The 26,072-nt window shown below is 45.1% G+C and overlaps 2 non-coding genes across 2 annotated transcripts; both read left to right on the forward strand.

Moving 5' to 3' along the window:
- The first annotated feature begins 20,782 nt into the window (after nucleotides 1-20,782).
- Nucleotides 20,783-20,896, forward strand: LOC140270951 (U5 spliceosomal RNA). Its single transcript, XR_011907769.1, has one exon. It is a non-coding gene; the product is annotated as a U5 spliceosomal RNA (small nuclear RNA).
- A 316-nt stretch (nucleotides 20,897-21,212) lies between these two features.
- On the forward strand, nucleotides 21,213-21,403 carry LOC140271003 (U2 spliceosomal RNA). The gene has a single exon (XR_011907816.1). It is a non-coding gene; the product is annotated as a U2 spliceosomal RNA (small nuclear RNA).
- The last annotated feature ends 4,669 nt before the right edge of the window (nucleotides 21,404-26,072 follow it).

Raw genomic sequence — 26,072 nt, forward strand, 5'->3', positions numbered from 1 at the left:
ACTAAAAGGTGGAGCGGAAGTGTTCGGCTGCAAGAAGGTGTGAATGTCCGACTATATTTGGTGAAAAGCAGGTGAAGCAAGGTCTGAATGCCCAACCTTACATCATCAAAAGCGAGATCAGAGGTGTTTGGCTGCAAGAAGGCCATAGTTTGCCAAAAGCGGGTAAGGTGCGAATGTCCGACTAAATATCAACAAAATTTGGGGCGGAGGTCTTCGGATGCAAGTGGGTGTGAATGTCCGACTATATTTGGTGAAAAGCAGGTGAAGCAAGGTCTGAATGCCCAACCTTACATCATCAAAAGCGAGATCAGAGGTGTTTGGCTGCAAGAAGGCCATAGTTTACCAAAAGCGGGTAAGGTTCGAATGTCCGACTAAATATCAACAAAATTTGGGGCGGAGGTCTTCGGATGCAAGTGGGTGTGAATATCCCACCATACAAGTATGGTGGAGAGGAAGCTGTGAATAGCTGACCATAGTTTGGAAAAAGCGGGTAAGAAAAGGTTTGAATGCCCGAACATACACCATCAAAAGAGGGAGCGGAGGTGTTCCGCTGTACGAAGGTGTGAATGTCCGACCATACTTGGTAAAAAGCGGGTAAGAAAAGGTTAATATACCCGACTGTACACAATCAATAGCGGGAGCGGATGTGTTCGGCTACAAGAAGATGTGAAAGTCCGACCATGGTTTGGAAAAAGCGGGTAAGAAAAGGTGCGCATGTCCGGCAATGTATGATCATAAGCGGGAGCGGAAGTGTTCAGCTGCAAGAAGGTCTACATGTCCATCAATAATTGCTAGAAAACATGAAAGAAACTTTTCGAAAATCAAACCGCACATGATCATAAGTGGGATAGGAGGTGTTCAGCTGCAAGGTGTGAAAGTCCAACTCATAATTCCTGAAAAATGGGCAAAAAAAATGTGTGAATGCCCAACCATACATCATCAAAAGCAGGAGTGGAAGTGTTCGTCTACAAGAAGGTGTGAACGTCCAACCAAAATATGTAAAAAGAAGTTAAGAAAAGGTTCGAATATCCAACCAAACATAATCAAAAGCGGGAGCAGAGCTGTTCGACTGCAAGTAGGTGTGAATGTCAGATCATAATTTGCAAAAAGCTGATGAGAAAGGGTGAGAATGCCCGACTATATATCATCAAATGCGGGAGCGGAGTTGTTCGGCTGTGAGTAGGTGTGAATCTCCGACCATAATTGCTGAAAAATGTGTTAGAAAAGGTAAAAATGCCGGTCCATACATCATCAAAAGCGAGAGAGGTTGTGTTCGACTACAAGTAGGTGTGAATGTCCAGCCATAATTACTCACAAACGGGTAAGAAAAGGTAGTAGCCAGACCATATATGATCAAAACAGGGAGCGGAGGTGGTTCAGCTGCAAGAAGGTTTGAATGTAAAACTAAAGTTCAAATATATTAACAAAAGCGGGAGGAGAGGTCTTCGGATGAGAGTGGTTGAAAATTTCCAACCATAATGTATAAAATGCGGTGAAAAAAAAGGTGTGATAGAACACTAAAAGGTGGAGCGGAAGTGTTCGGCTGCAAGAAGGTGTGAATGTCCGACTATATTTGGTGAAAAGCAGGTGAAGCAAGGTCTGAATGCCCAACCTTACATCATCAAAAGCAAGATCAGAGTTGTTTGGCTGCAAGAAGGCCATAGTTTGCCAAAAGCGGGTAAGGTGCGAATGTCCGACTAAATATCTTTTTTTTTTTTTTTTTTTTTTTTTTTTTTTTTTTCCCTTGTCCTGTTCAGCATTATGGCAGCAGAATTGTAGTCTGAATACCTTTGATGCCAAACAGATTTGCTTTGCCAAGGGAAGTTTTATAAATGTAAAGCTCCCCTTGATGCCCATTTATTTATTTTTGTTTACAATATATAACATGTAATAGAACTGAACCGGACCGGGGGACAAGGAAAGAAGAAGAGGAAAGAAGAGGAAACAGAACAAAAATAGAAACAAAAACCACACAACCAGCTGCTACACCTGTAAAAAACAAAACAGACAACAATCCATGGCCTCTGAGGGGAATCCAGCCTTAGCGCCACCAGGAGCACCTGAAAGCAGACAAGCAGAGAAAAAACAAACACACAAACAAACAAAAACAAGCACAAGAAGCGGTAATCGCATACAACACAGCTGTGGATAGATGACCTGAGACGACATGATAACACATCAACTGCTTAGCGAGCATGCTACTGGGCTAATGAATGTGTGTGTGTGTGTGTGTGTGTGTGTGTGTGTGTGTGAGAACATGCAACACCCATGGCACAGGATCTACATGGTAACCGTGGTTAGTTATGAGTGTATAAGTGTACAGGGCCACAATCCACAGCCCCCCCCCCAGCAATCAGAAGCAGGCAGAGAGGGCCACAAGACCCAGGCCACCAGCAGCCCCCACGGAGCACAGAACCCAGGAAGCCCACCGCAGGGACAACCACGCATCCACCCAGAAGACTGCAGAGGAAGCCCCCGGATAGAGCCCCCATAAGCATAGGGCAGAGGCCCTCAGAGAGCCAGGGGCAACAGCCCACTGACCCCGCCAGGTCCCAGCCGCCCAGACATGGGCCGTGCACTGGACCCGGGCCCCGGGAGCCCGAGCGCCCCCAAACCCCCCGGCAGAGGCCCCACCCAATACCCAGGAGGGCCAAGTGCCCCAGACAGCCACACAGTGGGTCAGCGCCTGCCCCAGCACCCCTGGCCAAGTGCCCTGGGAGCCAAGACGTGCCCACAGGTGGGTGAAGTCGCGAGCAGCGGAGAGAGGCAATGCCGCCCCCCCATCGGGAGAAGCACAGGCAGGCCAGGCCAGGCCAGGCGACAGCAAGTCCCAGATCCAGGCCCAATCATTACCACACACACTTTCACGTCCCATACATCCACACGTCCTCCCTCCCTCAACTCCGCTGGGGTGTAGCGCAGCGGGCACACCAGGGGGCCAGCAGCCCCCCAGCCACCACAGACCCCGAACCAGCAGAACAATTAATTAATCCTCTTGGCCCCTCCCGCCTCGAGCAGCAACCAGGAAGCAGGGGTGTGGGAAGAAGACCCCTCCCCTCACCCTTCTGGCTCTTCAATATTTTCTAATAGTGAGCGATTAAAATTGAGGGGCAGCCAAACTTGTAGGACTGGGAGCGCGGCCCTCTGGGCAGCCTACATACCCAAAGAGCCCCGCCCACCAGATGCCACTCAGTGTAACCACCCCCCAAGACCTAATGTGTGTGTGTGAGTGTGTGTTTGATAAGTAGTAATGTCTAAGGTGTAATTAAAACAGGGGCGGGGAACTGCAGAGTGCAACCAAAGGGGACCACCTACGTGGCCCCATCCACTACACCCCACCGAACACACACGGCCCCAAAACCCTTCATGTGTGAGTGTGTGCTGTGTACAGGAGCCAGAAGGGAGAGGGGTATGGGGATATACACCGGGGGGAGCTACTCTCCCCCGGAGAAGGCAGCCAGGGACTGGCTGCAATAGGCATCCCCGCTACCTGGGAGCCAACACAGGGCAGGAGGGGCTGATGTCCACCAGGCTCGGGGCCTGCAGCGACCATATTGCGGGAGCTACTGTACCCCCAGAAGGTACCCATCCCGCCCCACCTCACCCCGGAGGACCTCTACAAACAACAAACAAACAACAACAAAAAACAAACAGACAAACAAACAAACCACCCGGTCACACCAGTCGCAGCAGCCCGGGCCTGAGACCCACCATCACCCAGACCATCACCCAGGCCCCCCCACCCACCCCCCCAACAGGGGAAAAGCACCGCACGCCCCAACACCCTGAAAAAAAAAACAACCATCTGCGGACACCTTGGAGGTCCCAGAGCAACAAGCCCGGCACCAGGACCTGCACCAACCCACCCATACTGTGGCGCGTCCAGGACAACCCAGCCCCCCCAGGCACAGGCAGGGCCCCCCCCCCGGGCGCAAGGCAGCGCCCAGCCACCAGGGCCCAGGCCCAGCACCACCACCCATGCCGGAGCGGCCCAGCCACCCGGCATAGAGCCAGCAGCCACCACCCCAAGGCCTCTAAGGGACCCCGCCCCACACCGCAAGACAGTCCCACCCGCAAGCCCCCAAAACTGCCCTCCAAGCCCGACACACAGTCCCCCCCAGCAATGACCAACCCGGTCCCCACGACCCGAGAGACCACCAGACGCCCGAAGCCACACAGCCCCCCCCAGCACACACCCAACCGCCCAGAGCGACGGGACAGCAACCCACCACCACCACTAAGTGATAAAGCTAATCAGCGGGAACCAGAGAGAATTAAATTCAGCCAATTGATGTTTTGAGGAGGCAGATATTGTTTCCATGCTAATATAATCTAAAAGAAAATTTCTAAACTGGTTAATACACAGATTGTTCTTCGCTTTCCAGTTCATGAGAATAGTTTTCTTTGCGATACATAACACTGTGAGAACCATGTGTGCTGAGTTAATTTCCATGTTGATGTTGTCTAAGTCACCCAGTATGCACAGTGTGGGGCATGCAGGAATGCTACACTTTAGCCATGTTGATAGGTCCGCACAGACTTCAAGCCAGAACTTCTGGACAGGCGCACAGAACCACAAAGCGTGTGCATAATCATCAGGTGTGTTATCTGTGCAATGTGAGCAGATGTTTGAGTGTGTTAGACCCATCCTGAACATCCTTTGTCCTGTATAGTGTGAGTGAGAGTGGTTGAAAATTTCCAACCATAATGTATAAAATGCGGTGAAAAAAAAGGTGTGATAGAACACTAAAAGGTGGAGCGGAAGTGTTCGGCTGCAAGAAGGTGTGAATGTCCGACTATATTTGGTGAAAAGCAGGTGAAGCAAGGTCTGAATGCCCAACCTTACATCATCAAAAGCAAGATCAGAGTTGTTTGGCTGCAAGAAGGCCATAGTTTGCCAAAAGCGGGTAAGGTGCGAATGTCCGACTAAATATCAACAAAATTTGGGGCGGAGGTCTTCGGATGCAAGTGGGTGTGAATATCCCACCATACAAGTATGGTGGAGAGGAAGCTGTGAATAGCCGACCATAGTTTGGAAAAAGCGGGTAAGAAAAGGTTTGAATGCCCGAACATACACCATCAAAAGAGGGAGCGGAGGTGTTCCGCTGTACGAAGGTGTGAATGTCCGACCATACTTGGTAAAAAGCGGGTAAGAAAAGGTTAAAATACCCGACTGTACACAATCAATAGCGGGAGCGGATGTGTTCGGCTACAAGAAGATGTGAAAGTCCGACCATGGTTTGGAAAAAGCGGGTAAGAAAAGGTGCGCATGTCCGACAATGTATGATCAAAAGAGAGAGCGGAGGTTTTCGGATACAAGAAGGTTTGAATGTCCCACCATAGTTTGTAAAAAGCGGGTAAGAAAAGGTTCGAATGCCCGACTTTACACCATCAAAAGCGGGAGCAGAGGTGTTCCGCTGTAAGACGGTGTGAATGTCCGACCATAGTTGGTAAAAAGCGGGTAAGAAAAGGTTAAAATACCCGACTGTACACAATCAATAGCGGGAGCGGATGTGTTCGGCTACAAGAAGATGTGAAAGTCCGACCATGGTTTGGAAAAAGCGGGTAAGAAAAGGTGCGCATGTCCGACAATGTATGATCAAAAGAGAGAGCGGAGGTTTTCGGATACAAGAAGGTTTGAATGTCCCACCATAGTTTGTAAAAAGCGGGTAAGAAAAGGTTCGAATGCCCGACTATACACCATCAAAAGCGGGAGCAGAGGTGTTCCGCTGTAAGACAATGTGAATGTCCGACCATAGTTGGTAAAAAGCGGGTAAGAAAAGGTTAAAATACCCGACTGTACACAATCAATAGCGGGAGCGGAGTTGTTCGGCTACAAGAAGGTGTGAAAGTCCAACCATGGTTTGTAAAAACCGGGAAGAAAAGGCTCGAAAGCCCGACTATACACCATCAAAAAGAAGGTTTGAATGTCCATCAATAATTGCTTTAAAACAAGAAAGTAAATTTTCGAATATCAAACCGCACATGATCATAAGCGGGAGAGGAGGTGTTCGGCTGCAAGAAGGTGTGAATGTCCACCCATAATTCATGAAAAATGGGTAAAAAAAAAGGTGCGAATGCCTAACAATACATTATCAAAAGCAGGTGTGAATGTCATATCATAATTTGTGAAAAGTTGATGAGAAAGGGTGAGAATGCCCGACTATACATCATCAAAAGCGAGAGAGGTTGTGTTCGGCTGCAAGTAGGTGTGAATGTCCAGCCATAATTACTCACAAACGGGTAAGAAAAGGTAGTATTGCCAGACCATATATGATCAAAACAGGGAGCGGAGGTGGTTCAGCTGCAAGAAGGTTTGAATGTCCGACTAAAGTTCAAATATATTAACAAAAGCGGGAGGAGAGGTCTTCGGATGAGAGTGGTTGAAAATTTCCGACCATAATGTATAAAATGCGGTGAAAAAAAGGTGTAATAGAACACTAAAAGGTGGAGCGGAAGTGTTCGGCTGCAAGAAGGTGTGAATGTCCGACTATATTTGGTGAAAAGCAGGTGAAGCAAGGTCTGAATGCCCTACCTTACATCATCAAAAGCGAGATCAGAGGTGTTTGGCTGCAAGAAGGCCATAGTTTGCCAAAAGCGGGTAAGGTGCGAATGTCCGACTAAATATCAACAAAATTTGGGGCGGAGGTCTTCGGATGCAAGTGGGTGTGAATGTCCGACTATATTTGGTGAAAAGCAGGTGAAGCAAGGTCTGAATGCCCAACCTTACATCATCAAAAGCGAGATCAGAGGTGTTTGGCTGCAAGAAGGCCATAGTTTACCAAAAGCGGGTAAGGTTCGAATGTCCGACTAAATATCAACAAAATTTGGGGCGGAGGTCTTCGGATGCAAGTGGGTGTGAATATCCCACCATACAAGTATGGTGGAGAGGAAGCTGTGAATAGCTGACCATAGTTTGGAAAAAGCGGGTAAGAAAAGGTTTGAATGCCCGAACATACACCATCAAAAGAGGGAGCGGAGGTGTTCCGCTGTACGAAGGTGTGAATGTCCGACCATACTTGGTAAAAAGCGGGTAAGAAAAGGTTAAAATACCCGACTGTACACAATCAATAGCGGGAGCGGATGTGTTCGGCTACAAGAGGATGTGAAAGTCCGACCATGGTTTGGAAAAAGCGGGTAAGAAAAGGTGTGCATGTCCGACAATGTATGATCAAAAGAGAGAGCGGAGGTTTTCAGATACAAGAAGGTTTGAATGTCCCACCATAGTTTGTAAAAAGCGGGTAAGAAAAGGTTCGAATGCCCGACTATACACCATCAAAAGCGGGAGCAGAGGTGTTCCGCTGTAAGACGGTGTGAATGTCCGACCATAGTTGGTAAAAAGCGGGTAAGAAAAGGTTAAAATACCCGACTGTACACAATCAATAGCGGGAGCGGAGTTGTTCGGCTACAAGAAGGTGTGAAAGTCCAACCATGGTTTGTAAAAACCGGGAAGAAAAGGCTCGAAAGCCCGACTATACACCATCAAAAAGAAGGTTTGAATGTCCATCAATAATTGCTTTAAAACAAGAAAGTAAATTTTCGAATATCAAACCGCACATGATCATAAGCGGGAGAGGAGGTGTTCGGCTGCAAGAAGGTGTGAATGTCCACCCATAATTCATGAAAAATGGGTAAAAAAAAAGGTGCGATTGCCTAACAATACATTATCAAAAGCAGGTGTGAATGTCAGATCATAATTTGTAAAAAGTTGATGAGAAAGGGTGAGAATGCCCGACTATACACCATCAAATGCGGGAGCGGTGGTGTTCGGCTCTGAGTAGGTGTGAATCTCCGACCATAATTGCTGAAGAATGTGTTAGAAAAGGTAAGAATGCTGGACCATACATCATCAAAAGCGGGAGAGGTGGTGTTCGGCTGCAAAAAGGTGTGACTGTTCGACTAAAGTTTGTAAAAAGTGGGTAAGACAAGGTGCGAATGCCTGACAATGTATGATCAAAAGCGGGAGCGGAGGTGTTCAGCTGCAAGAAGGTCTACATGTCCATCAATAATTGCTAGAAAACATGAAATAAACTTTTCGAAAATCAAACCGCACATGATCATAAGTGGGATAGGAGGTGTTCAGCTGCAAGGTGTGAATGTCCACTCATAATTCCTGAAAAATGGGCAAAAAAAATGTGTGAATGCCCAACCATACATCATCAAAAGCAGGAGTGGAAGTGTTCGGCTACAAGAAGGTGTGAACGTCCAACCAAAATATGTAAAAAGAAGTTAAGAAAAGGTTCGAATATCCAACCAAACATAATCAAAAGCGGGAGCAGAGCTGTTCGACTGCAAGTAGGTGTGAATGTCAGATCATAATTTGCAAAAAGCTGATGAGAAAGGGTGAGAATGCCCGACTATACATCATCAAATGCGGGAGCGGAGTTGTTCGGCTGTGAGAAGGTGTGAATCTCCGACCATAATTGCTGAAAAATGTGTTAGAAAAGGTAAAAATGCCGGTCCATACATCATCAAAAGCGAGAGAGGTTGTGTTCGACTACAAGTAGGTGTGAATGTCCAGCCATAATTACTCACAAACGGGTAAGAAAAGGTAGTATTGCCAGACCATATATGATCAAAACAGGGAGCGGAGGTGGTTCAGCTGCAAGAAGGTTTGAATGTAAAACTAAAGTTCAAATATATTAACAAAAGCGGGAGGAGAGGTCTTCGGATGAGAGTGGTTGAAAATTTCCAACCATAATGTATAAAATGCGGTGAAAAAAAAGGTGTGATAGAACACTAAAAGGTGGAGCGGAAGTGTTCGGCTGCAAGAAGGTGTGAATGTCCGACTATATTTGGTGAAAAGCAGGTGAAGCAAGGTCTGAATGCCCAACCTTACATCTTCAAAAGCAAGATCAGAGTTGTTTGGCTGCAAGAAGGCCATAGTTTGCCAAAAGCGGGTAAGGTGCGAATGTCCGACTAAATATCAACAAAATTTGGGGCGGAGGTCTTCGGATGCAAGTGGGTGTGAATATCCCACCATACAAGTATGGTGGAGAGGAAGCTGTGAATAGCCGACCATAGTTTGGAAAAAGCGGGTAAGAAAAGGTTTGAATGCCCGAACATACACCATCAAAAGAGGGAGCGGAGGTGTTCCGCTGTACGAAGGTGTGAATGTCCAACCATATTTGGTAAAAAGCGGGTAAGAAAAGGTTAAAATACCCGACTGTACACAATCAATAGCGGGAGCGGATGTGTTCGGCTACAAGAAGGTGTGACAGTCCGACCATGGTTTGTAAAAAGCGGGTAAGAAAAGGTGCGAATGTCCGACAATGTATGATCAAAAGAGAGAGCGGAGGTTTTCGGATACACGAAAGTTTGAATGTCCTACCATAGTTTGTAAATAGCGGGTAAGAAAAGGTTCGAATGCCCGACTATACACCATAAAAAGTGGGAGCGGAGGTGTTCCGCTGTAAGATGGTGTGAATGTCCGACCATAGTTGGTAAAAAGCGGGTAAGAAAAGGTTAAAATACCCGACTGTACAAAATGAATAGCGGGAGTGGAGTTGTTCGGCTACAAGAAGGTGTGAAAGTCCGACCATGGTTTGTAAAAAGCAATTAAGAAAAGGTTCGAATATCCAACCAAACGTAATCAAAAGCGGGAGCAGAGCTGTTCGACTGCAAGTAGGTGTGAATGTCCAGCCATAATTACTCACAAACGGGGGAAGAAAAGGTAGTATTGCCAGACCATACATGATCAAAACAGGGAGCGGAGGTTCAGCTGCAAGGTGGGAATGTCTGACTATAGTTTGTAAAAAGCGGGTAAGACAAGGTGCGAATGCCCGACAATGTATGATCAAAAGAGTGAGCGGAGGTGTTCGGCTGCAAGGTCTGAATGTCCAACCATAATTTGTAAAAACCGGTTAAGAAAAGGCTTGAAAGCCCGACTATACATCATCAAAAGCGGGAGCGGAGGTGTTCAGCTGCAAGAAGGTGTGAATGTTCGACTAAAGTTTGTAAAAAGCTGGTAAGACAAGGAGCGATGTCCCGACATTGTATGATCAAAAGCGGGAGCGGAGGTGTCCAGCTGTGAGTAGGTGTGAATGTCCGACCATAATTGCTGAAAAATGTGTTAGAAAAGGTAAGAATACTGAACCATACATCATCAAAAGCGGTAGAGGTGGTGTTCGGCTGCAAGAAGGTGTGAAAGCACGACAATGGTTTGTAAAAAGCGGGTAATAAAAGGTTCGAATGCCCGAATATACATCATCAAAAGCGGAAGTGGAGGTGTTCGGATGCAAGAAGGTGTGAACGTCCGACCAAAGTTTGTAAAAAGCAGTGAAAAGCGAGAAAAAGCTTTTCGTGAGTTCTGCATGATTTGGGATTTTGCTTATAAAATGCATTACTTCACTCAAACTATGTTAAAACTGATTTGTCCTTCATATTTACCATGTCTACAAAGATTTAAACAAAAAAACAACGTTGTACTTTGCAGTAAAAGAAAGAGCAAATCTAAAGTTTCAGGAATCCGAGTATAAGCCTGCTTTCATGAGTTCTGCACGATTTCGGATTTTGCTATAAAATGAATTGCTTTGCTCAAACCAAGTTAAAACTGCTTTGTCCTTCCATATTCATCAATGTCTAGATCGACTTCAACAAAGAAAAACATTGGACTTTGAAGAAGTTGAAATCCATCTACACATTGATAAATATGAAGGACAAAGCAGTTCCCACTTGCCCATAAGAAAATAAGCTTATTCTCGGATTCCTGATCAGTTCAGGAAACTTCAGTTTTGCTCTTTCTTATACTGCAAAATACAATGTTTTTCTTTGTTGAAGTCGATCTAGACATTGATAAATATGAATGAAAAAGCAGTTTTAACTTGGTTTGAGTGAATGAATTCATTTTATACATAAAATCCGAAATCGTGCAGAACTCATGAAAATAAGCTTATTCTCGGATTCCTAAAACTTTTGATTGGCTCTTTCTTTTACTGCAAAGTACAACGTTGTTTTTTTGTTTAAATCTATCGAGACATTGATAAATATGAAGGTAAAAGCCGTTTTAACATAGTTTGAGTGAAGGAATTGATTTTATAGATAAAATCCCAAATCATGCAGAACTCCTCAAAAGGGGCGTATGGCTTAATCACAAGTGTGGCTCTTTCTCATTCAGGTTAGTATGAGGAAGTTTATGCTTGAAATATATGTAGAAATGGGTACATATGAAGGACAAAGCAGTGTTAACTTAGTTTGAGTGAAGGAATTCATTTTATACATAAAATCCCAAATCATGCAGAACGTATGAAAAGAAGCTTATTCTCGGATTCCTGATCCTTCAGTTTTGCTCTTTCTTCTACTGCAAAATACAATGTTGTTCTTTGTTGAAGTCGATCTAGACATTGATAAATATGAAGGAAAAAGCAGTTTTAACTTGGTTTGAGTGAATGAATTCATTTTATACATAAAATCCGAAATCGTGCAGAACTCATGAAAATAAGCTTATTCTCGGATTCCTAAAACTTTTGATTTGCTCTTTCTTTTATTGCAAAGTACAACGTTGTTTTTTTGTTTAAATCTATCGAGACATTGATAAATATGAAGGTAAAAGCCGTTTTAACATAGTTTGAGTGAAGGAATTAATTTTATAGATAAAATCCCAAACCATGCAGAACTCCTCAAAAGGGTCGTATGGCTTAATCACAAGTTTGGCTCTTTCTCATTCAGGGTAGTATGAGAAAGTTTATGCTTGAAATATATGTAGAAATGGGTACATATGAAGGACAAAGCAGTGTTAACTTAGTTTGCGTGAAGGAGTTCATTTTATACATAAAATCCGAAATCGTGCAGAACTCATGAAAATAAGCTTATTCTCGGATTCCTAAAACTTTTGATTTGCACTTTCTTTTACTGCAAAGTACAACGTTGTTTTTTGTTGAAATCTATATAGACATTGATAAATACCAGCCAAAACTCTGCTGCCGCTTTTGATAATTTATGGTTGGGCATTCTTACCTTTTCTTACCCGCTTTTTACAAATTATGATCTTACATTCACACCTACTTGCAGTCGAACACCTTCTCATCCACTTATGATCATGTGCGGTTGGGCTTTCGCACCTTTTCTTTCCCATTTTTCAGTAATTATGGGTGGACATTCAGACCTTCTTGCAGCCGAAAACCTCCGCTCCTCTTTTGATCATACATTGTCGGGCATTCACACCTTGTCTTACCCGCTTTTTACAAACTTTAGTCGGACATTCAAACCTTCTTGCAGCTGAACCACCTCCGCTCCCTGTTTTGATCATATATGGTCTGGCAATAGTACCTTTTCTTACCCGTTTGTGAGTAATTATGGCTGGACATTCACACCTACTTGCAGCCGAACACAACCTCTCCCGCTTTTGATGACATATGGTCCGGCATTCTTACCTTTTCTAACACATTTTTCAGCAATTATGGTCGGACATTCACACCTACTCACAGACGAACACCTCCGCTCCCACATTTGATAGTGTATAGTCGGGCATTCTCACCCTTTCTCAACAGCTTTTTGCAAATTATGATCTGATATTCACACCTACTTGCAGTCGAACAGCTCTGCTCCCTCTTTTGATTATGTTTGGTTGGATATTCGAACATTTTCTTAACTGCTTTTTACAAACTTTGGTCGGACGTTCACACCGTCTTGCAGCCGAACACCTCCGCTTCCGCTTTTGATGGTATATAGTCGGGCATTCGAGCCTTTTCTTACCCGCCTATTACTTACTATGGTTGGACATTCAAACCTTCTTGCAGCCGAACACAGCCGCTCCTGCTTTTGATGATGTATGATTTGGTATTCGCACCTTTTCTTACCCATTTTTCAATCATTTTTGGTCGGACATTCAGACCTTCTTGCACCTGAACACCTCTGCTCCCGCTTTTGATGGTGTATAGTCGGGCTTTCGAGCCTTTTCTTCCCCGATTTTTACAAATTGTGGTTGGACATTCAGACCTTGCAGCCGAAAACGTCCGCTCCCTCTTTTGATCATACATTGTCGGGCATTCGCCCCTTGTCTTACACGGTTTTTACAAACTTTAGTCAGACATTCACACCTTGCAGCTGAACCACCTCCATTCCCTGTTTTGATCATGTGTGGTCTGGAAATACTACCTTTTCTTCCCCCGTTTGTGAGTAATTATGGCTGGACATTCACACCTACTTGCAGCCGAAAAACCACCTCTCCCGCTTTTGATGATGCATTGTCCGGCATTCTAGTCTTTTCTATCACATTTTTCAGCAATTATGATCTGACATTCACACCTACTTGCAGTCGAACAGCTCTGCTCCCGCTTTTGATTATGTTCGGTTGGATATTCAAACCTTTTCTGAACTGCTTTTTACAAACTTTGGTCGGACGTTCACACCTTCTTGCAGCCGAACACCTCCGCTTCCGCTTTTGATGGTATATATTCGGGTATTCGAACCTTCTCTTACCCGCTTTTTACAAACCATGGTTGGACTTTCATACCTTCTTGTAGCTGAACAACTCCACTCCTGCTTTTGATGATTTATGGTTGGACATTCGCATCTTTTCCTACCCATTTTTCAGTAATTATGGGTGGATATTCACACCTTCTTGCAGCTGAACACCTCCTCTCCTGCTAATGATCATGTAAGGTTTGATATTCGAAAATTTTCTTTCATGTTTTAAAGCAATTATTAATGGACATTCACACCTACTTGCAGCCGAACACCACCTCTCCCGCTTTTGATGATGTATGGACCGGCATTCTTACCTTTTCTAACACATTTTTCAGCAATTAAGGTTGGAGAATCACACCTACTCACAGCCGAACAACTCCGCTACCGCATTTGATGGTGTATAGTCGGGATTTCTCACCCTTTCTCATCAGCTTTTTGCAAATTATTCTCTGACATTCACACCTACTTGCAGTCGAACAGCTCTGATCCCGCTTTTGATTATGTTTGGTTAGATATTCGAACCTTTTCTTAACTGCTTTTTTACAAACTTTGGTCGGACGTTCACACCTTCTTGCAGCCGAACACCTACACTTCCGGTTTTGATAGTGTATATTCGGGAATACGAACCTTTTCTTACCCGCTTTTTACAAACCATGGTCGGACTTTCACACCTTCTCTTAGCTGAACAACTCCGATCCCTCTTTTGATTGTGTACAGTCGGGTATTTTAACCTTTTCTTACCCGCTTTTTACCAACTATGATCGGACATTCACACCGTCTTACAGCGGAACACCTCCGCTCCCTCTTTTGATGGTGTATGTTCGGTTATTCGAACCTTTTCTTACCCGCTATTTACAAACCAGGTTCGGACTTTCACACCTTTTAGTAGCCGAACAACTCCGCTCCCGCTATTGATTGTGTACAGTCGGGTATTTTAACCTTTTCTTACCCGCTTTTTACCAACTATGGTCGGACATTCACACCGTCTTACAGCGGAACACCTCCTCTCCCGCTTATGATCATGTAAGGTTTGATATTCGAAAATTTACTTTCTTGTTTTAAAGCAATTATTGATGGACATTCAAACCTTCTTTTTGATGGTGTATAGTCGGGCTTTCGAGCCTTTTCTTCCCGGTTTTTACAAACCATGGTTGGACTTTCACACCTTCTTGTAGCCGAACAACTCCGCTCCTGCTATTGATTGTGTACAGTCGGGTATTTTCACCTTTTTTTACCCGCTTTTTACCAACTATGGTCGGACATTCACACCGTCTTACAGCGGAACACCTCTGCTCCCGCTTTTGATGGTGTATAGTCGGGCATTCGAACCTTTTCTTACCCGCTTTTTACAAACTATGGTGGGACATTCAAACCTTCTTGTATCCGAAAACCTCCGCTCTCTCTTTTGATCATACATTGTTGGACATTCGCACCTTTTCTTACCCGCTTTTTACAAACCATGGTCAGACTTTCACACCTTCTTGTAGCCGAACACATCCGCTCCCGCTATTGATTGTGTAAAGTCGGGTATTTTAACCTTTTCTTACCCGCTTTTTACCAACTATGGTCGGACATTAACACCTTCGTACAGCGGAACACCTCCGCTCCCTCTTTTGATGGTGTATGTTCGGGTATTCAAACCTTTTCTTACCCGCTTTTTCCAAACTATGGTCGGCTATTCACAGCTTCCTCTCCACCATACTTGTATGGTTGGATATTCACACCCACTTGCATCCGAAGACCTCTGCCCCAAATTTTTTTGATATTTAGTCGGACATTCGCACCTTACCCGCTTTTGGCAAACTATGGCCTTCTTGCAGCCAAACACCTCTGATCTCGCATTTGATGATGTAAGGTTTGGCATTCAGACCTTGCTTCACCTGCTTTTCACCAAATATAGTCGGACATTCACACCTTCTTGCAGCCGAACACTTCCGCTCCACCTTTTAGTGTTCTATCACACCTTTTTTTCACCGCATTTTATACATTATGGTCGGAAATTTTCAACCACTCTCATCCGAAGACCTCTCCTCCCGCTTTCTTTAATATATTTGAACTTTAGTCGGACATTCAAACCTTCTTGCAGCTGAACCACCTCCGCTCCCTGTTTTGATCATATATGGTCTGGCAATACTACCTTTTCTTACCCGTTTGTGAGTAATTATGGCTGGACATTCACACCTACTTGCAGCCGAACACAACCCCTCTCTCTTTTGATGATGTATGGACCGGCATTTTTACCTTTTCTAACACATTTTTCAGCAATTATGGTCGGAGATTCACACCTACTCACAGCCGAACAACTCCGCTCCCGCATTTGATGATGTATAGTCGGGCATTCTCACCCTTTCTCATCAGCTTTTTGCAAATTATGATCTGACATTCACACCTACTTGCAGTCGAACAGCTCTGCTCCCGCTTTTGATTATGTTTGGTTGGATATTCGAACCTTTTCTTAACTTCTTTTTACATATTTTGATTGGACGTTCACACCTTCTTGTAGCCGAACACTTCCACTCCTGCTTTTGATGATGTATGGTTGGGCATTCACACCTTTTTTTTGCCCATTTTTCAGGAATTATGGGTGGGCATTCACACCTTGCAGCTGAACACCTCCTATCCCACTTACGATCATGTGCGGTTTGATTTTCGAAAAGTTTCTTTCATGTTTTCTAGCAATTATTGATGGACATGTAGACCTTCTAGCAGCTGAACACCTCCGCTCCCGCTTTTGATCATACATTGTCAGGCATTCGCACCTTGTCTTACCCACTTTTTACAAACTTTAGTCGAACAGTCACACCTACTTGCAGCCGAACACGACCTCTCTCGCTTTTGATGATGTATGGACCGGCATTCTTGCCTTTTCTAACACATTTTTCAGCAATTATGGTCGGAGATTCACACCTACTCACAGCCGAACAACTCCGCGCCCGCATTTGATGGTGTATAGTCGGGCATTCTCACCCTTTCTCATCAGCTTTTTGCAAATTATGATCTGACATTCACACCTACTTGCAGTCGAACAGCTCCACTCCTGCTTTTGATTGTGTTTGGTTGGATATTCGAACCTTTTCTTAACTGCTTTTTACAAACTTTGGTTGGACGTTCACACCTTCTTGTAGCCGAACACATGCACTCCTGCTTTTGATGATGTATGGTTGGGCATTCGCATCTTTTTTTTACCCATTTTTCAGGTATTATGGGTGGACATTCACACCTTCTTGCAGCTGAACACCTCCTCTCCCACTTATGATCATGTGTGGTTTGATTTTCGAAAATTTTCTTTCATGTTTTCTAGCAATTATTGATGGACATTTAGACCTTCTTGCAGCTGAACACCACCTCTCCCGATTTTGATGATGTATGGACCGGCATTCTTACCTTTTCTAACACATTTTTCAGCAATTATGGTTGGAGATTCACACCAACTCACAGCCGAACAACTAGGCTACCGCATTTGATGGTGTATGGTCGGGATTTCTCACCCTTTCTCATCAGCTTTTTGCAAATTATTCTCTGACATTCACACCTACTTGCAGTCGAACAGCTCTGCTCCCGCTTTTGATTATGTTTGGTTAGATATTCGAACCTTTTCTTAACTGCTTTTTTACAAACTTTGGTCGGACGTTCACACCTTCTTGCAGCCGAACACCTACACTTCCGGTTTTGATAGTGTATATTCGGGCATACGAACCTTTTCTTACCCGCTTTTTACAAACCATGGTCGGACTTTCACACCTTCTCTTAGCTGAACAACTCCGCTCCCTCTTTTGATTGTTTACAGTCGGGTATTTTAACCTTTTCTTACCCGCTTTTTACCATGATCGGACATTCACACCGTCTTACAGCGGAACACCTACGCTCCCTCTTTTGATGGTGTATGTTCGGGCATTCGAACCTTTTCTTACCCGCTTTTTACAAACCAGGGTCGGACTTTTACACCTTTTAGTAGCCGAACAACTCCGCTCCCGCTATTGATTGTGTACAGTCGGGTATTTTAACCTGTTCTTACCCGCTTTTTACCAACTATGGTCGGACATTCACACCGTCTTACAGCGGAACACCTCCTCTCCCGCTTATGATCATGTACGGTTTGCTATTCGAAAATTTCCTTTCTTGTTTTAAAGCAATTATTGAAGGACATTCAAACCTTCTTTTTGATGATGTATAGTCGGGCTTTAGAGCCTTTTCTTCCCGGTTTTTACAAACCATGGTCGGACTTTCACACCTTCTTGTAGCCGAACAACTCCGCTCCTGCTATTGATAGTGTACAGTCGGGTATTTTAACCTTTTCTTACCCGCTTTTTACCAACTATGGTCGGACATTCACACCGTCTTACAGCGGAACACCTCTGCTCCCGCTTTTGATGGTGTATAGTCGGGCATTCGAACCTTTTCTTACCCGCTTTTTACAAACTATGGTGGGACATTCAAACCTTCTTGTATCCGAATACCTCCGCTCTCTCTTTTGATCATACATTGTCGGACATTCGCACCTTTTCTTACCCGCTTTTTACAAACCATGGTCGGACTTTCACACCTTCTTGTAGCCGAACACATCCACTCCCGCTATTGATTGTGTACAGTCGGGTATTTTAACCTTTTCTTACCCGCTTTTTACCAACTATGGTCGGACATTCACACCTTCGTACAGCGGAACACCTCCGCTCCCTCTTTTGATGGTGTATGTTGGGGTATTCAAACCTTTACTTACCCGCTTTTTCCAAACTATGGTCGGCTATTCACAGCTTCCTCTCCACCATACTTGTATGGTTGGATATTCACACCCACTTGCATCCGAAGACCTCTGCCCCAAATTTTTTTGATATTTAGTCGGACATTCGCACCTTACCCGCTTTTGTCAAACTATGGCCTTCTTGCAGCCAAACACCTCTGATCTCGCATTTGATGATGTAAGGTTTGGCATTCAGACCTTGCTTCACCTGCTTTTCACCAAATATAGTCGGACATTCACACCTTCTTCCAGCCGAACACTTCCGCTTCACCTTTTAGTGTTCTATCACACCTTTTTTTCACCGCATTTTATACATTATGGTTGGAAATTTTCAACCACTCTCATCCGAAGACCTCTCCTCCCGCTTTTGTTAATATATTTGAACTTTAGTCGGACATTCAAACCTTCTTGCAGCTGAACCACCTCCGCTCCCTGTTTTGATCATATATGGTCTGGCAATACTACCTTTTCTTACCCGTTTGTGAGTAATTATGGCTGGACATTCACACCTACTTGCAGCCGAACACAACCTCTCTCGCTTTTGATGATGTATGGACCGGCATTCTTACCTTTTCTAACACATTTTTCAGCAATTATGGTCGGAGATTCACACCTACTCAGAGCCGAACACCACCGCTCCCGCATTTGATGGTGTATAGTCGGGCATTCTCACCCTTTCTCATCAGCTTTTTACAAATTATGATCTGACATTCACACCTGCTTTTGATAATGTATTGTTAGGCATTCGCACCTTTTTTTTTACCCATTTTTCATGAATTATGGGTGGATATTCACACCTTCTTGCAGCCGAACACCTCCTCTCCCGCTTATGATCATGTGCGGTTTGATATTCGAAAATTTACTTTCTTGTTTTAAAGCAATTATTGATGGACATTCAAACCTTCTTTTTGATGGTGTATAGTCGGGCTTTCGAGCCTTTTCTTCCCGGTTTTTACAAACCATGGTCGGACTTTCACACCTTCTTGTAGCCGAACAACTCCGCTCCCGCTATTGATTGTGTACAGTCGGGTATTTTAACCTTTTCTTACCCGCTTTTTACCAACTATGGTCGGACATTCACACCGTCTTACAGCGGAACACCTCTGCTCCCGCTTTTGATGGTGTATAGTCGGGCATTCGAACCTTTTCTTACCCGCTTTTTACCAACTATGGTGGGACATTCAAACCTTCTTGTATCCGAAAACCTCCGCTCTCTCTTTTGATCATACATTGTCGGACATTCGCACCTTTTCTTACTCGCTTTTTACAAACCATGGTCGGACTTTCACATCTTCTTGTAGCCGAACACATCCGCTCCCGCTATTGATTGTGTACAGTCGGGTATTTTAACCTTTTCTTACCCACTTTTTACCAAGTATGGTCGGACATTCACACCTTCGTACAGCGGAACACCTCCGCTCCCTCTTTTGATGGTGTATGTTCGGGCATTCAAACCTTTTCTTACCCGCTTTTTCCAAACTATGGTCAGCTATTCACAGCTTCCTCTCCACCATACTTGTATTGTGGGATATTCACACCCACTTGCATCCGAAGACCTCCGCCCCAAATTTTGTTGATATTTAGTCGGACATTCGCACCTTACCCGCTTTTGGCAAACTATGGCCTTCTTGCAGCCAAACACCTCTGATCTCGCTTTTGATGATGTAAGGTTGGGCATTCAGACCTTGCTTCACCTGCTTTTCACCAAATATAGTCGGACATTCACACCTTCTTGCAGCCGAACACTTCCGCTCCACCTTTTAGTGTTCTATCACACCTTTTTTTCACCGCATTTTATACATTATGGTCGGAAATTTTCAACCACTCTCATCCGAAGACCTCTCCTCCCGCTTTTGTTAATATATTTGAACTTTAGTCGGACATTCAAACCTTGCAGCTGAACCACCTCCGCTCCCTGTTTTTATCATATATGGTCTGGCAATACTACCTTTTCTTACCCGTTTGTGAGTAATTATGGCTGGACATTCACACCTACTTGCAGCCGAACACAACCTCTCTCGCTTTTGATGATGTATGGACCGGCATTCTTACCTTTTCTAACACATTTTTCAGCAATTATGGTCGGAGATTCACACCTACTCACAGCCGAACAACTCCGCTCCCGCATTTGATGGTGTATAGTCGGGCATTCTCACCCTTTCTCATCAGCTTTTTGCAAATTATGATCTGACATTCACACCTACTTGCAGTCGAACAGCTCTGCTCCCGCTTTTGATTATGTTTGGTTGGATATTCGAAATATATATATAAATATAAAATCCCAAGAGTCTGCTGAGAAAAGAGAGTGAATGCGAAGTAGACTTTAACACGGCTCTGGGAGCGAGCCGAGTAAGGGCTAACCGGGAGAATTGCTTGAAAGAAACGCGACACCGAATGAGCGGTCAGAACAAAGCCTCAATACGGTTTTCCCGTGGTGTTTTTGTTGCTGCCTTGCCTTTTGCACAGAGTAAAAGACAAGGCAGCCATCGAATAGGGCCCGATTGTTCCTACTTGATCAGCCGAGGAGCAGTGGGGGGGGGGGGGGGGGGGCAAGCGTCTCAACCAAGCAAAGCTCACCATGGGGAAGGTGGCTATGCCAACTAGCCTGATGCCCTGCTCCCGCAGTGACGGATAATCGTACTCTGGTTTCTCTTCATAACGTACAAGTCTTTCGCCTTTTACTAAAGACTTCTGTGGAGAGCAGCACTAATGAGTTGTTTCTATTTTTGGCAGGCTTTACCTTTGCGGGTGAAGCCCTTTCTGTCTGTGCAAAAGAAATCTTGTTACTGTGCAGAGTGACTTCTCTGAGTAGAGTCGCCTTACTTGTTGCGACTGTGCCGATGTTCGAAGCTGGAGTGCAAAGTTGTTGCTTGAATGGTGCTTGCTGGAGCGTGCGGGAGTGCAAAGTTATACCATTTAAAAGGGCTGAAGAGTGCTCAGTGCAGCAGGTGGGCGGAGGTGCAAAGTGACACTCTGGCCACCTATGGCCATAAAAAGAACAGGGGTGTTAGCGGACAAGTGCGCATTGTGCCAGGAAGGGCCCTCGGACGTGAACCAGTGGACAGTTGTCGCTTCTCGGCCTTTTGGCTAAGATCAAGTGTAGTATCTGTTCTTATCAGTTTAATATCTGATATGTCCTCTATACGAGGACTACATATTAAATGGATTTTTAGCAATAGGAGTTGAAAAATTTGCTTGCTCCGTTCACTCCAAGCATTGACCCCGTACTGCAGTGCCGCTGGGAACGGTGCGCTCTTCTCTACTCTTGTGAAAAAGCAAACAGCGGTGCAGGATGCAAGTTTCAGGGAGCCCAAGATGAAACTTTCTTTTAGTCTGCTGAGAAAAGAGAGTGAATGCGAAGTAGACTTTAACACGGCTCTGGGAGCGAGCCGAGTGCGGGCTAACCGGGAGAATTGCTTGAAAGAAACGCCATACCAAATGAGCGGTCAGAACAAAGCCTCAATACGGTGTTCCCGTTGTGTTTTTGTTGCTGCCGCTGTTTGCTTTTTCACAAGAGCGCACCTGTTGAGGGGGGGCCTGGGGGGGCCTGGGTGATGGTGGGTCTCAGGCCCGGGCGTCCCGGGACCAGAATATGGTCGCTGCAGGCCCCGAGTCTGGTGGACATCAGGCCCTCCTGTCCTGTGTTGGCTCCCTGGTAGCGGGGATGCCTATTGCAGCCAGTCCCTGGCTGCCCCCAGTGTATATCCCCATACCCCTCTCCCTTCTGGCTCCTGTACACAGCACACACTCACACATGAAGGGTTTTGGGGGCGTGTGTGTTCGGTGGGGTGTAGTGGACTCTGCAGTAGTTGCACTCTGCAGTTCCCACCCCTGTTTTAATTACACCTTAGACATTACTACTTATCAAACACACTCACACACACACATTAGGTCTTGGGGGGTGGTTACACTGAGTGGCATCTGGTGGGTGGGGCTCTTTGGGTATGTAGGCTGCCCAGAGGGCCACGCTCCCAGTTCTACAAGTTTGGCTGCCCCTCAATTTTAATTGCTCACTATTAGAAAATATTGAAGAGCCAGAAGGGTGAGGGGAGGGGTCTTCTTCGCACACCCCTGCTTCCTGGTTGCTGCTCGGGGCGGGAGGGGCCAGGAGGATTAATTAATTGTTCTGCTGGTTTGGGGTCTGTGGTGGCTGGGGGGCTGCTGGCCCCCTGGTGTGCCCGCTGCACTACACCCCAGCGGAGTCGAGGGAGGGAGGACGTGTGGATGTATGTGACATGAAAGTGTGTGTGGTAATGATTGGGCCTGGATCTTGGACTTGCTGTCGCCTGGCCTGCCTGTGCTTCTCCCGATGGGGGGGGGCGGCGTGGCCTCTCTCCGCTGCTCGCGACTTCACCCACCTGTGGGCACGTCTTGACTCCCAGGGCACTTGGCCAGGGGTGCTGGGGCAGGCACTGACCCACTGTGTGGCTGTCTGGGGCGCTTGGCCCTCCTCGGTATTGGGTGGGGCCTCTGCCGGGGGGTTTGGGGGCGCTCGGGCTCCTGGGGCCCGGATCCAGTGCACGGCCCATGTCTGGGCGGCTGGGGCCTGGCGACGTCGGTGGGCCGTTGCCCCTGGCTCCCGGAGGGCCTCTGCCCTATGCTTATAGGGGCTCTTTCCGGGGGCTTCCTCTGCAGTCTTCTGGGTGGATTCGTGGTTGCCCCTGCGGTGGGCTTCCTGGGTTCTGTGCTCTGTGGGGGCTGCTGGTGGCCTGGGTCTTGTGGCCCTCTCTGCCTGCTTCTGATTGCTTGGGGGGGCTGTGGATTGTGGCCCTGTACGCTTATACACTCATAACTAAGCACGGTTATCATGTAGGTCCTGTGCCATGGGTGTTGCATGTTCTCACACACACACAACCACATTCAGTAGTCCAGTAGCATGGTCGCTAAGCAGTTGATGTATTATCATGTCGTCTCAGGTCATCTATATCCACAGCTGTGTTGTATGCGATGTATGTTCTGTTTTTCTCTTCTTTCCTCTTCTTCTTCTTCTTCTTTCCTTGTCCCCCGGGTCCGGTTCAGTTCTATTACATGTCATATATTGTAAACAGAAATAAATATATTTATTATATATATAAAAATCATATTTACCATGTCTTGAAAGATTTAAACAAAAAAACCAACGTTGTACTTTGCAGTAAAAAAAATAGCAAATCCAAAGTTTCAGGAATCCGAGAATAAGCTTACTTTCATGAGTTCTTCACGATTTCGGATTTTGCTTTAAAATGAATTCCTTCACTCAAACTAAATTAAAACTGCTAAACCGCTAATCTGTTACATGTAAGGCAGATGTCAAAATTTCCGACCATAATGTATAAAATGCGGTGAAAAAAAGGTGTGATAGAACACTAAAACGTGGAGCGGAAGTGTTCGGCTGCAAGAAGGTGTGAATGTCCGACTATATTTGGTGAAAAGCAGGTGAAGCAAGGTCTGAATGCCAAACCTTACATCATCAAATGCGAGATCAGAGGTGTTTGGCTGCAAGAAGGCGATAGTTTGCCAAAAGCGGGTAAGGTGCGAATGTCCGACTAAATATCAAAAAAATTTTGGGCAGAGGTCTTCGGATGCAAGTGGGTGTGAATATCCAAACATACAAGTATGGTGGAGAGGAAGCTGTGAATAGCCGACCATAGTTTGGAAAAAGCGGGTAAGAAAAGGTTTGAATACCCGAACATACACCATCAAAAGAGGGAGCGGAGGTGTTCCGCTGTACGAAGGTGTGAATGTCCGACCATAGTTGGTAAAAAGCGGGTAAGAAAAGGTTAAAATACCCGACTGTACACAATCAATAGCGGGAGTGGATGTGTTCGGCTACAAGAAGGTGTGAAAGTCCGACCATGGTTTGTAAAAAGCGGGTAAGAAAAGGTGCGAATGTCCGACAATGTATGATCAAAAGAGAGAGCGGAGGTTTTCGGATACAAGAAGGTTTGAATGTCCCACCATAGTTTGTAAAAAGCGGGTAAGAAAAGGTTCGAATGCCCGACTATACACCATCAAAAGCGGGAGCAGAGGTGTTCCGCTGTAAGACGGTGTGAATGTCCGACCATAGTTGGTAAAAAGCGGGTAAGAAAAGGTTAAAATACCCGACTGTACACAATCAATAGCAGGAGCGGAGTTGTTCGGCTACAAGAAGGTGTGAAAGTCCGACCATGGTTTGTAAAAACCGGGAAGAAAAGGCTCGAAAACCCGACTATACACCATCAAAAAGAAGGTTTGAATGTCCATCAATAATTGCTTTAAAACAAGAAAGTAAATTTTCGAATATCAAACCGTACATGATCATAAAAGGGATCGAAGTTGTTCAGCTAAGAGAAGGTGTGAAAGTCCGACCATGGTTTGTAAAAAGCGGGTAAGAAAAGGTTCGTATGCCCGAATATACACTATCAAAACCGGAAGTGTAGGTGTTCGGCTGCAAGAAGGTGTGAACGTCCGACCAAAGTTTGTAAAAAAGCAGTTAAGAAAAGGTTCGAATATCTAACCAAACATAATCAAAAGCGGGAGCAGAGCTGTTCGACTGCAATTAGGTGTGAATGTCAGAGAATAATTTGCAAAAAGCTGATGAGAAAGGGTGAGAAATCTCGACTATACACCATCAAATGCGGTAGCGGAGTTGTTCGGCTGTGAGTAGGTGTGATTTTCCAACCATAATTGCTGAAAAATGTGTTAGAAAAGGTAAGAATGCCGGTCCATACATCATCAAAAGCGGGAGAGGTGGTGTTCGGCTGCAAGTAGGTGTGAATGTCCATTAATAATTGCTTTAAAACATGAAAGAAAATTTTCGAATATCAAACCTTACATGATCATTAGCGGGAGAGGAGGTGTTCAGCTGCAAGAAGATGTGAATATCCACCTATAATTACTGAAAAATGGGTAAGAAAAGATGCGAATGTCCAACCATAAATCATCAAAAGCAGGAGTGGAGTTGTTCAGCTACAAGAAGGTATGAAAGTCCAACCATGGTTTGTAAAAAGCGGGTAAGAGAAGGTTCGAATACCCGAATATATACCATCAAAAGCGGAAGCGGGGTTTTTCGGCTGCAAGAAGGTGTGAACGTCCGACCAAAGTTTGTAAAAAGCAGTTAAGAAAAGGTTTGAATATCCAACCGAACATAATCAAAAGCGGGAGCAGAGCTGTTCGACTGCAAGTAGGTGTGAATGTCAGATCATAATTGCTGAAAAATGTGATAGAAAAGACTAGAATGCCGGACAATACATCATCAAAAGCGGGAAAGGTGGTTTTTCGGCTGCAAGTAGGTGTAATGTCCAGCCATAATTACTCAAAAACGGGGGAAGAAAAGGTAGTATTTCCAGACCACATATGATCAAAACAGGGAATGGAGGTGGTTCAGCTGCAAGGTGTGAATGTCTGACTAAAGTTTGTAAAAACCGTGTAAGACAAGGGGCGAATGCCCGACAATGTATGATCAAAAGAGGGAGCGGAGGTTTTCGGCTGCAAGGTCTGAATGTCCAACCATAATTTGTAAAAATCGGGGAAGAAAAGGCTCGAAAGCCCGACTATACACCATCAAAAGCGGGAGCAGAGGTGTTCAGGTGCAAGAAGGTCTGAATGTCCGACCAATAATTACTGAAAAATGGGTAAGAAAAGGTGCGAATGCCAAATCATACATCATCAAAAGCAGGAGCGGATGTGTTCGGCGACAAGAAGGTTTGAATGTCCAACCATAGTAAGTAATAGGTGGGTAAGAAAAGGCTCGAATGCCCGACTATACACCATCAAAAGCGGAAGTGGAGGTGTTCGGCTGCAAGACGGTGTGAACGTCCGACCAAAGTTTGTAAAAAGCATTAAGAAAAGGTTCGAATATCCAACCAAACATAATCAAAAGCGGGAGCAGAGCTGTTCGACTTCAAGTAGGTGTGAATATCAGATCATAATTTGCAAAAAGCTGATGAGAAAGGGTGAGAATGCCCGA

This window comes from Leuresthes tenuis, unplaced genomic scaffold (genome assembly GCF_036924035.1).
Source record: "Leuresthes tenuis unplaced genomic scaffold, fLeuTen1.0.hap1 SCAF_15, whole genome shotgun sequence".
NCBI classification, from domain to species: Eukaryota; Metazoa; Chordata; class Actinopteri; order Atheriniformes; family Atherinopsidae; genus Leuresthes; species Leuresthes tenuis.